The sequence below is a fragment of the Schistocerca americana genome, chromosome 8 (assembly GCF_021461395.2).
Source record: "Schistocerca americana isolate TAMUIC-IGC-003095 chromosome 8, iqSchAmer2.1, whole genome shotgun sequence".
NCBI classification, from domain to species: Eukaryota; Metazoa; Arthropoda; class Insecta; order Orthoptera; family Acrididae; genus Schistocerca; species Schistocerca americana.
The window spans coordinates 372,771,660-372,784,305 of NC_060126.1; positions in this window are offsets into that span (position 1 = coordinate 372,771,660).

The window sequence follows — 12,646 nt, forward strand, 5'->3', positions numbered from 1 at the left end:
GAATCACATGGAACGTTGCTGGGGCAGGCACTGTCAATATTCTGAGGTACAGAGGAAAAACGTAATCGGCTGTAATGACAGTCTTTCAAAGTAATACTGAACACATTTATGACAGCTGCGTCGATCAACTAGTCCGACAACCCACACGCGAAAGAAGTATTTCAGAGCTCCTGGCTACAAAAAGACACGACGTTTCCGATGGTAGGAACAGCGATAGGGAGATTAGTGCCCTTGATACTGCTGCGAAAACGACGGTCACCAGAGGCATGAAAAATCATCAAGAAAACTTGGAGAGTATTTGTATTTTGTCTAACTGATAATCAAGCTACTCAAAGGATGAATTGAGTTCTTCAGTGTGGATGCACACCACACACGAACTTTTACGGAAATCGACGAATTGTCGAGAATAATGAGGATAATGGACAAGAGGCACTACATCAGTAATGTGAGGATAAGTTAAAAATTTGGATCTGACGGGAGGCGTGTTAGGGTAGTCCGCGCATTTGCGATGGCCACTGTTTTCGGCTGGCGTACTCCGAAAGAACAGACTCCGCATGTATGAGTACATTTAGTTTATATCGACAAAATCAGAACAACAATGTTTAAAATTGGAAGACGTTATAAATCTCGGACTAGATAAAGCCGTACTAATTAAAATGTTAGCAGACCACCAAGAGCCGCCTTGGTTTATTTGTAGGATTCGGAGAACGTTAAGAAAACACACAACTAAGTTCTTACAGCAAAAGAGACTATAGGGGAGCTATTGTAGAAAACTTAATAGCAACCGTGTATCCGTAAGAAGGGTCACGCGTGATGTCTCAGTTGTTTTCACGAATCCTGAAGAAAATGATACATCAGAATATCTTAGAAAGTTCTGGTCACTCGTAAAGTCAAAAAACGAGTCAAATCCTTCCATTCTTTCTGTCGTAAATACCTCTGGTGTTGAAAATGAAGGCAGCAGACAGAAATAAGAAATACTGAAACCACATATACGCATGACGATACTACCTGTAGAAATATTTTACAGCCTCACAGACTCTTCAGGGAGAGATGTTACTATTAACACCCCCATCGTTGAAAACATTTAAGAGCCGGCCGGGGTGTCCAAGCACTTCTAGGCGCTACAGTCTGGAACCGCGCGACCGCTACGGCCGCAGGTTCGAATCCTGCCTCTGACATAGATGTGTGTGATGTCCTTAGGTTAGTTAGGTTTAAGTAGTTCTAAGTTCTAAAGTTCTAGGGGACTGATGACCTCAGAAGTTAAGTCCCATAGTGCTCAGAGCCATTTGAACCATTTTTTTTTTTTTTGAAAACATTTAAGAACCACTTAAAGTGAACAACGCACCAGGTCCTGACAGTAGTTCAGTTAGAATTCACAATAGTTTACGCTCGGGAATTCGTCCCTTTCCTAGCTCGTATTTTCCAAGCGTTTCTTACTCAACTTCTACTCCTACGTGACGGTAAAATAGAGGCGGCCACTCCTGTTTACAAAAAAGGTAAAAGATTAGATGTACAAGGTTGCAGAAGTTCGCTAACATCCGTCTGCTTCAGGATCCTACAACATATTCTAAGCTGATAAATTGTGACGTTAGTAGAGAGCAACAAGTTACTGCAAGCAGGAAAGTATCGATCCTTGGACGATAGTGAGAAAAGGCAGAAAGAATCCTTGGAAGAAGTAGTTCTCGCGAAACCCTGTACGGTAAATTAGAGATAAAGAGATTGGGGCAGATGCACGTATACATTCATTGTTCCCTCGCACAATAATATAATGGAAGAGAACAGAAAATCGATAATATTGATACGAAGCGCTCTCCACAATGTACTGCGCAGTCGCTTGCCGAGTATATATGTAAAGATATATGAAGATATAAATAAATCTCAGGGAACAAGTAATGCAGCTCGGGCAAGAAATGGTTCGTACGGGACACAGAGAATGGTCTCATTCATCTCAGGACTGGCGATATCATAGGTTTTCTTCAATTGAGAACCACAAAGAAAATCAAGATGTGGAGTGTGATCAAGACATACAAACAAGAAAAATAAAAGCAATAAATGTGGTTTTTCTGTCTGTGTGTAGCATGTCTATTTGTACGCGAAAGCTACACCGGTGTGGTCTAGTCAGAAAAGATATAGTAAATTCTTCATGGAATTAAGAACTTATGTATTTGTTAATTTTATCCTGATTCTTTTTATTTTTAGTGTCTGTCGGACCCCACCACCATACTAGTGTGATTTCAAAAACCGGTATAGTTATGAGTAAAATAGCGAATTATATTTTTTAATTACTTTATATACTCTGATGAACAGCAATAAGTTTCTATAATATGTTTTCCATTGTTTCAGAAGTAGGTACCAGATAGCTAGTCTCCTTTCACTTTTTGTATTCAAATTTCATCAAATACATTTAAAACCCTTTTTAGTTCTATTTATGTGTATTTGAATAGTTCTTCTTTCGTTCACTCACTTCCTATGCTTCTCAGTTCCTCTGCTTCTGCAATACTTCAGCCAACACCGTCAGCTTCGTTAAATCTTCAAACGCTTCTCGTGTTTCTCATCCATTATCTTCATGCGGCCTTTCGCATCTTGCTACCTCCTTTTTCTGCACATTAATCTAGCCATTTATCTTTGCATCTAGCATATATTCGTGTATTACATGTCATCCGTGTAACCAATCTTGCACTAAGTTGTAAACTTATCTCAGGTTTCATGATCTTGCACTAAGTTGTAAACTTATCTCAGGTTTCATGATTTATTTGGTTGCATTTAGTTTCTCGTGATAAAAGTCATGTTTATTTTTGAAAGTGACATCTGATTTTAAAGACACGTATATAAGCATAGCTATTCCTCCTCATTAAGCCTCTTATTTCATCAATCTAGATCTTAGGGTTTAAGATCCTTTACTTTTCATGTGACTTTGAATAACAAGCTGCTTAAAGAACAACAACTTTTTTACTCTCAAGACCTGTTAAAAATGTGTGAGACTTTGCCAGTCACGTAAACATGATGATATGAAAAACGCGATACTAAACTGAGATTAATTTTCCCGTATTTTGGAAACTGGAAATTTGTGGTAAGGGCTTATGGGAGCAAACTGAGGTCATCGGTCCCTAACCTTACACACTACTTAACCTAACTTAAACTAACTTACGCTAAGGACAAACACACACATCCATGCCCGAAGGAGGACTCGAACCTTCGATGGGGGGAGCCGCGTGGGCCGCAACAAGACGCCACAGACCCGTATTTTCACACAATTCAGGCACCTCCCTTAACGTAACTCGTCCATTTGCCGAAGCTGATAGTAAACAAATGGAAACAAGAGGAAAATACAAACCAGTCATTCAGCCGAACATCATCAGCTGAAGCACTATGTAACAATAATGAACATACAATAATCTTTCAAGAGCAGTAGTTGTAACAGCGTTTGCTTATTGAGATAAGAAATAACGACATGCTATTCTCCATAGCTGAAAGTTACAAGGAACACAATTATACTGGTTAAACTCTCCCTGCCAGATAAACAACATTTGCTCGATACACTTTTTATTTTATTTCTGAACAAAAGTTAGTTGAGGCCATCAAGATAAATGAGACGCCGTGTGTTTTGGGGATTACACACTACTGGCCATTAAAAATGTTACACCAAGAAGAAATGCAGATGATAAACGGGTATTCATAGGACAAATATATTATACTAGAACTGACATGTTATTACAATTTCACGCAATTTGGGTGCATAGATCCTGAGAAATCAGTACCGAGAACAACCACCTCTGGCCGTAATAACGGCCTTGATACGCCTGGGCGTTGAGTCAAACAGAGCTTGGTTCAAATGGCTCTGAGCACTATGGGACTCAACTGCTGAGGTCATTAGTCCCCTAGAACTTAGAACTAGTTAAACCTAACTAACCTAAGGACAGCACAAACATCCATGCCCGAGGCAGGATTCGAACCTGCGACCGTAGCGGTCTTGCGGTTCCAGACTGCAGCGCCTATAACCGCACGGCCACTTCTGCCGGCCAAAACAGAGCTTGGATCGCGTGTACAGGTACAGCTGCCCATGCAGCTTCAACACGATACCACAGTTCGTCAAGAGTAGTGACTAGCGTATTGTGACGAGCCAGTTGCTCGGCCACCATTGAAAAGACGTTTTCAATTGGTGAGAGATCTGGAGAATGGGCTGGCCAGGGCAGCAGTCGAACACTTTCTCTGTATCCAGAAAGGCCCGTACAGGACCTGCAACATGCGGTCGTGCATTATCCTGCTGAAATGTAGGGTTTTGTAGGGATCGAATGAAGGGTAGAGCCACGGGTCGTAACACATGTGAAATGTAACGTCCACTGTTCAAAGTGCCGTCAGTGCGAACAAGAAGTGACAGAGACGTGTAACCAATGGCACCCCATACCATATGGCGATGACGAATACACGCTTCGAATGTGCGTTCACCGCGATGGCGAACACGGATGCGACCATCATGATGCTGTAAACAGAACCTGGATTCATCCGAAAAAATGATGTTTTGCCATTCGTGCACCCAGGTTCGTCGATGAGTACACCATCGCAAGCGCTCCTCTCTGTGATGCAGCGTCAAGGGTAACCGCAGCCACGGCCTGCGAGCTGATAGTCCATGCTGCTGCAAACGTCGTCGAACTGTTCGTGCAGATGGTTGTTGTCTTGCAAACGTCCCCATCTGTTGACTCAGGGATCGAGACGTGGCTGCACGATCCGTTACAGCCATGCGGATAAGATGCCTGTCATCTCGACTATTAGTGATGCGAGGCCGTTGGGATCCAGCACGGCGTACCGTAGTACCCTCCTGAACCCACCGATTCTATATTCTGCTAACAGTAATTAGATCTCGACCAACGCGAGCAGGGATGTCGCGATACAATAAATCGCAATCGCGATAGGCTCCAATCCGACCTTTATCAAAGTCGGAAACGTGAATTCTCCTCCTTACACTAGGCATCACAGGAACGTATCATCAGGCATGAGAAATCGGTTGGAAATTTTCCTCATGTCAGCACGATGTAGGTGTCGCCACCGGCGCCAACTTTGTGTTAATGCTCTGAAAAGCTAATCATTTGCATATCACAGCATCTTCTTTCTGTCGGTTAAATTTCGCGTCTGTAGCACGTCAGCTTCGTGGTGTAGCAATTTTAATGGCCTTTAGTGTATATTGAAGGATTGCTTAGATAAAACAGAATAGGCGTTAGATAAAAAATGTAATACAAATAAATAATAATAATAATGATTATATAACATCCAACATTCCACATAACACCTTCACTTTATGTTATTTTCCTTCTTTTTCTTCCTAGAAATACTTACCCCCAAGCTAAGCATAGCACAATACTAACACCTATTCCTCTTTCTAAGCTCAACATCTTACTCATTATGGCGGGATGGTGACACAGTTTTTCAGGATAGCAAATGGGAAGTTGTGGTACAGAAAATTGCCCAGAGATCACCAGTGTGTATGTGTGTGTGTGTGTGTGTGTATGTATGTGTGTAGTGAGTGAAGTGTTATGAAACAATGTGTGTATAGTGTGTCCAGTGACTGGTAGTGAGATATGAGTGAACAGTGTGGCATTATTTAATAAGTTATTTGTAAAAGAAGTATTGTATTCCAGGAGTAAATCTAATGATTGTCTCTAACTAGAAATCTGTAAATATATGTGTACACAAATTAGCTTATATCAAATTGATCTAAACTTGTAAATACTTTGACATGTCTTATATATTGTAAAAAGAGGTCTACAGATGAATAAAGCTACTACTACTACTACTACTACTATAACTACATTATACACAAAAGCAACAAATTAATTAAACTTAACTTATACCACATCAGTTGTATGGTTTATGAGGTAATCATATAAGTGAATATAGTTAGTATTACCAGGGATGGATAAAGAAATAAAACGAGATAAATCTATATGAGGGGTGGCGTAAAGTTACTTTAATGTTATTGTGTAGTAGTATTTCTTGTCAGTAATAGAGTTATACACCGATGTTCCACAACATCATGAGCACTGCCAACCAGAGACTGAATGCTACCTCATGACGTGATAGTCACGTAACGATCTAAGAAAAGTACAAAGGCAAAAAAAAAAAAAAAAACGAATTGGGAATCGTCCTGGCAACGATGTGGGAAGTCTACTGACATTACCGACTTTGACAAAAGCCTGAGAGTGCAGGCCCAAGTCTTTCACAGTACACGCTTCAGCACATGTTGTTGAACATTTGGTTCCAAATAAGACAACACTTCCGTGTTCCCATGCTGACTCAACGATATCATCAATTACGAATGAAAGCGTGTCACTGGGTCGGATGAATCACGCTTATTGTTACATCAGCTCGATAGTCTTGTCTGGGTATCCAACGTCCAGACGAACTGCTGCTCGAATGCTCGAAACATGCATTGTACTACGAAAGCAGGTCAGTGCGGGCAGTATTATGCTATGGAGGACATTCACCTGAGCTTCCATAGGACATGTCGTAGTAACTGAAGGTACCACGAGAGCTGTGGATATCATGGACATTGTTGTGGACTCCATGCACTCCTAAGTACTTTGATGTCTTTCCTGATGGCAATGACATCTTCCAGCAGCTAACGGACCGTCTCACAAGGTCGGAATCGCTCTTCTGTAATTATACGAACATGACAGTGATTCAGATTGATGTCTTGGCTACCAAATTCGACTCTTCTGAAACCGGTGGCACACTTCTCGGATGTTATCAGGCACCATTTCAACGGCCATACGCCATTAGCCCGTAACCTACAGGTATTACGTGACTGCTGCTCAGACATCTGCTGCCACACATGTCCACAAACCTACCACAGGCTTGTCGAATCCACGCCATGCAGAAGTACTCCAGAGTTGGATCAACACGCTACTAAGCAGCATGTAATAATGTTATGGCTCATCGGTGTATGTCTTTAATGATTACTGATTTTGTTTTTAAATATTGTAGTGGAATAATTGACAAAACTGTTGTTGTTCAGGTCGTAATAGCTTCGGCGGCTGCAGTTATACTGTATCTGGCAACTGGATTAATTATGCTTGAAACATACAACCAGTATCTCTTTCCTTCCAGACATTCTTATGTATTCATTGCAATAATACTATGCTTTATTAATATCGTAGCGTACATTGTTGATGCTATTCTGTCATGGAAGTGTAGCTAAATGTAATCCACCCTGCGGTAATATGGGACATTACACGTTCACAGAGTATGTATTAAACTATCTGTTGTTCTGTCGAGGAAATTACTACTGAAAAATTCTTTACTAAGAAGCTTTTATACAGTGTGTGTAGTAAAATCTGAGCTACTACCACGAGCAGAAAACTAATAAGCTGTGCTGTAATATAAGAACGTTTATGCCCCAGAAAGGAAACCGGAAACGCTATATGACGACGAGTATGTAACGGAATTGTCATAGGCACACATGCTCACTTAATATAAGTGCAATCGAAATGAATTTTTCATAGCTAAATTTTTAGATATTGAACAATAAGAAAATAAACCGTCAAGAACCAGTCAAAAGATTATAGACTGCTTTTGCTTTTGGCTTATTGCCGCAAGCAGACAAATGAACATGTTCCCTGTAATCAGAAAATGTAGATTTCAAAGATTAAAGAAACTAACGCATTCCTGAAAAACTAAAATTAGAACACGGCTTCAAAGCATAACCTCCTACATATATTTCAATCTTTACTATCATGTATTCCGCAAAATATCTCACTAGTACATCAGGTCACTATACCCCGCATTCAGAAATCACCGATCCCCAGGACAGCAGTAAACGACTTAACTTTCCCCATATTAATCTTAACTCTATACAATGTAAAAGACTGTCTTGTGCAAATAGTTAGGAATCGTAGAATATAATTAATTTAGTTGGCTGTTATCTCAGAACATTTTTAGGGTGTGCACAATATGGTGGAGTGGCAACATGTAACTGCGTTGAGCAAAGTCCATAAATGAAATGTTTTGCTTTGCATGAAATAATTTAGAGACAAATGATATAAACGTGTATATGTATTGTTCTCCAAAAATGTAAGTGATTTACAAACCTCGGGTGGGCCCTCAAAGTAGCAAATACAAATAAAAGTCTCACAAGGAGTAAAGGGAAACACATGCTCGCAATGCATAACTCCCAAAAAGGTAATAAATCTCTTATAAAGCAGGGAAGGATAACAATTTTAAATCACCATTATGACGACTTGAAAAGATAATTTTCAGTCCAATTGTCTGCTTCCATTTAATGAAAAGTAAACAACTAGTGAGCTTCCATGTCATCATGCAATAGGATGTTATCACAAGTATGAATATGGGGTGGTCTCAGGATAACTGCGCAGATATTTAAAATGCATGTCTGAGACAACCTAACTCTCACCATGGCAGGTAGTTGAAAGTATTTCACTCAGTGAAGATGATTATAATACAAACATGTAAAGCCTTGCAAAGACAATTCACTATTAAAGACAAGTAAAATTGTAACGGATGAAAACAATGAAATAGTCAATGAAAAGGTAGCTTTCATCAATACCTCCTTGCTAATTGGAACAGATTTGTAATGTACTGTGGAGGAGACTATCAGAATGAAATCTGCCCTCTTGATACAGAAAGTTCGTCAAAGGAGAAATCCTCCAATTAAACAACACTGAAAAATAGAATGAACGTTCACTGAGCGTCTTCTCACGTTTTCAAAGTTTTGTCGTCCAGGTCGACTTATGGAATGGAAAGAATACAAGGATTTCTGGTCAAATGAGTATAGCGTAATATCAACAGCAGCAGAAAATGTTACAACAGGTGTAGGGTGCATTATGAATAGGAAGGTAAGGCAGAGAGTGTGTTACTGTGAACAGTTCAGTGATTGGGTTGTTCTCATCAGAGTCAACAGCAACCAACACTGACAACAAAAGTTCAGGTACACATGCTGACATCGCAAGCTCAAGATGAAGAGGTAGAGGAAGCATATGAGGCTATTGAACGGGATATGCAGTATGTAAAGGGAGATGAATATATAATAGTGATGGAGGACTCCAATGTGATTGTAGTGGAAGGAGCGTGCAGGCTGTGGGGGGAGATTATAGTTTCCCGCCGCAGAGCACATGGCTGGCGGTTGCTACGGGGCCGTGGCGAGCAGCTAGCGTTTATGCGGCCTTGGAAAAACCCGAGCGGACGCTTGGCAGGGGCGCGTATGGCCACGTTTGTGCACTTGGAGAAATTTATATGCCAGAGAAAAATTGATAAAAGCACCTGCCAGGTTAGCCGAGAGCGCTAATACGCTTCTTCCTGGAGTTGGATGGGCACGCCGGTCTCAGATCGAATCTGCCCCATGGATCACCAAAGAGGGCCAGTGTGCCGACCAGTCTGGATGTGTTTTTAGGCGGTTTTCCACACTCTACTAGGTGAATATCAGGCGGGTCCCCAGATTCCCCCTCAGTTACATGACTTGCAGACATTTGTAACACGTTTACACTATTTCATGATTTACATTATAGACAGACATCTGGGGTACACTGATTCGTCCCAGGGGGTACAGGGTGGCGGCAGGAAGGGCATCCTGTCACGCCTACCAATTAACCATGCCAAATCCGACTATAACAATGTCGACCCTGCCAAAACTGCGGGATAAGACACAAGGAAAAGAAGAAGAAAAGAACAGCTAAGAGTGAAATGGAGTTGCGAGCTGGGACTCATGGAGAGAAAAATTTGTAAAACTAAATTATCTAGACGCGCCACAAAAATATATAGTGGTTTAAAAGTTATTGTCGTCTTAAAAATTGTAAGTTTAAGAAAGTTCAAAAGCTAATAGTTCGGCAATTCTTTGGCCAATTAATGTAAACAAAATATCTACTAATGCGGCTAGTAGGGCTGCATCGAGCAATCATGGCCGATTTAGTAGAATCTGTACCACTTTTTAATGAGAGGTCGGAATATGGGTTCTGAATGAGAGAAACTGTGTTTTTGGTAATAAATAAATTCAAAGAGACCAAACTAGCGTCAGCATTCTAAAGTTTGAAGAGGTAGATGAGTAGTTAAATATGTATTTTTATTTGATTATTTATGTTTAGTATAAAAAATCCGGGATTAGCAAAATCACGCTGTGGGGCGGCGGGTGGAAATTTATGTTGTTATTTAAAATGTAGGTTTGTAATGTAGAAATTATGCATTTCCCTGCCGTTTTAACCATATGTGGGGCAGCGGGTGGAATTAATTGTTATATAAATGTTCCTGTTATTTATGCTGTTGTTTTGCCGTTCTCAACACTGGCTCTCTAACTACAATTTTGGCAACCAGAAAGTGATTAGCAAAACGTGAATCCTGTAATTAGAATTCCTAGTGCCCACTTCATCTGAGAAATGCACTTATAGCTACAGCTTATAGCTCTGAGGAATTAGGAGATTGTCTGGGATTCATAATCAAAAACGATCGTGTAAAAAAAAAAAAAAAAAAACGTTCTCTATATTCTGAAAGTCACAGATGAAAAAAAAAGAATCCACACAATCTGACTAACAGAGCAGTTCAGAGTCTAATGCGCTGATGCAACTATAACTGTCCAAATTAAATGTTTAAGTGAATGCTCGCCATAATTTGATGATAATGTTCATCAAACGCCACGCTAAATAATGGTAGAATGTCTGTCCCGCGGCGGCACGTGAAAATACGACATACGCAAACTGAAGATAGGTTATTAAAGTCATACCAGAATTAACACTTCACTCGAAAATGATTTCACGGTTATGCGTTTCCCGAGTAACTTAATACGGCAATCATACCGACGCGACGCGACTCCCGACACAGATGGTGTGCTATCCAGCGTCTGGAGAGAAATGGGGCCTTGCTTCCTTGCGCAGCGTTCTTATATATAAAGCCGCGGTGCGGATGGCTAAGGGAACGCCTGATCAAATTGGCTCTCCCGGCTAGCCGCTGGGCTAGTAATGCACCACATTAAGTTATTGAATAAATCATTGCTTCTTTTGCTGATGGCCGATGATGCTCTCAATTTAAATGTGCAATCAGCACACAGGTACGTAATCATAATAAAAATCTGACGTGGCTAAGTCAATTATTTTGGGCGAGAGAATTAATTTAATTACACTACATACAGTAGACGAGCTCTGAACCTGCCCTTTGGGGATACGCTATCGCTATAGTTTTATAGTTATTGAGTTGAAATTTCTCACATCTTTATGATTATAGCGGATCTCCATTCTACTTAAATTTAAACATCCTAACCTTATTTATTAGCCTGCTTACTTTATCTTGCTTCCTTAAGTTTTAAGACAAATACCAGAAAATATTGAATTTCGACTAAAATCTTAATTTGTAAGATCCAGAAGACTGTTTCTACTAAATTATTATGAAAGGGGAATCTAAATATAAATTTTTAAGGCTCTAGCTCTTTTCTGTTGCGCCAATGATTTTTACAGGAAAATGTCCAAATTTCAAAAATGGTTAAAGTTATTGAACTGACATTCAACACATATTGATACAGTATTGCTCCTGACATGCTAGAAATGTTCAGGTTATTTACTTGATTTTTAAAGTATTGCGCAACATTTATGACGTCAGAGCTAGGCTAGCACACAATGGAAAGACTGATGCGAATTTATTACGGCGTGAGTAGGCTGCTTCCCTACAACGCCACAAGAACATTATTTGTAAAAGCAACGATGGCAGATGTAAAAAATTGGACTTTAGATGTAAAATTTCCATATTTTTCAATGTATCGTATGTGTTTTTGTGTTTAGTTTTACAATATTCGTAATTCTTTTTGTCAAACATTGTTTTGAGTTAGGCAGTCGTTTCGAGGGTGCATAGCGCTGCCATCTTTGATGACAGGAGAGTTGGCTTTGAGGGAAGCTAAGAGCCGGACGTACCGCCCATCTGGGAGTAGTAGTGGGTTGGTAGCCACGTTTGGGGACAAGTATGTATGTAGCAATATAGTGATTTAGGACAGCAGACAACAGTGTATTTTGTGACCTGTGAACAGATGTCGACTGCTGTGATCGCGACATATGAATTTTATAGTGAAGTGTTGTAGCATCAGTTATTAACGGCTACCCTTACTTTACGCAATTTTTAAGTGTTTAGTCAATATATTGAAGACTTTCATGGAAAAGTAGAAATAAACTACTTGTTCAAGTTATAAATCAACGTGAGTGACTCAATATATTTATTTTTAATTTTACCGCAATATCTGCCTGCATTGTTTCTTTTTTTTTATTTTATTTCACCTTAAAAATTGAGTTTACGACAGGTGCGAGGTAGCAACCTATGACGAAAAACGTAGCCAAATATTGAGACCAGCGACATCTCTACGCGAAATCAGATACTGGATTTATGGCGTATCCACGATCAAATATAGACTCAGATCACAATGTGGTGGTGATGAAGAGTGGGCTGAAGTTTAAGGGGTTAGTCAGGAAGAATCAATACCCAAAGAAGTGGAATACGTTAAGTATTAAGAACTGAAGAGATACACTTGAAGTTCGCTAAGGCTGTAGATAATGCAATAAGGAATAGCACAGTAGGCAGTACAGTTAAAGAGGAGTGGGCATCTCTAAAAAAGAGAAATCTCAGAAGTTGGCAAGAAAAAATTGGAAGAACAAAGAAATGCGAAGAAGTT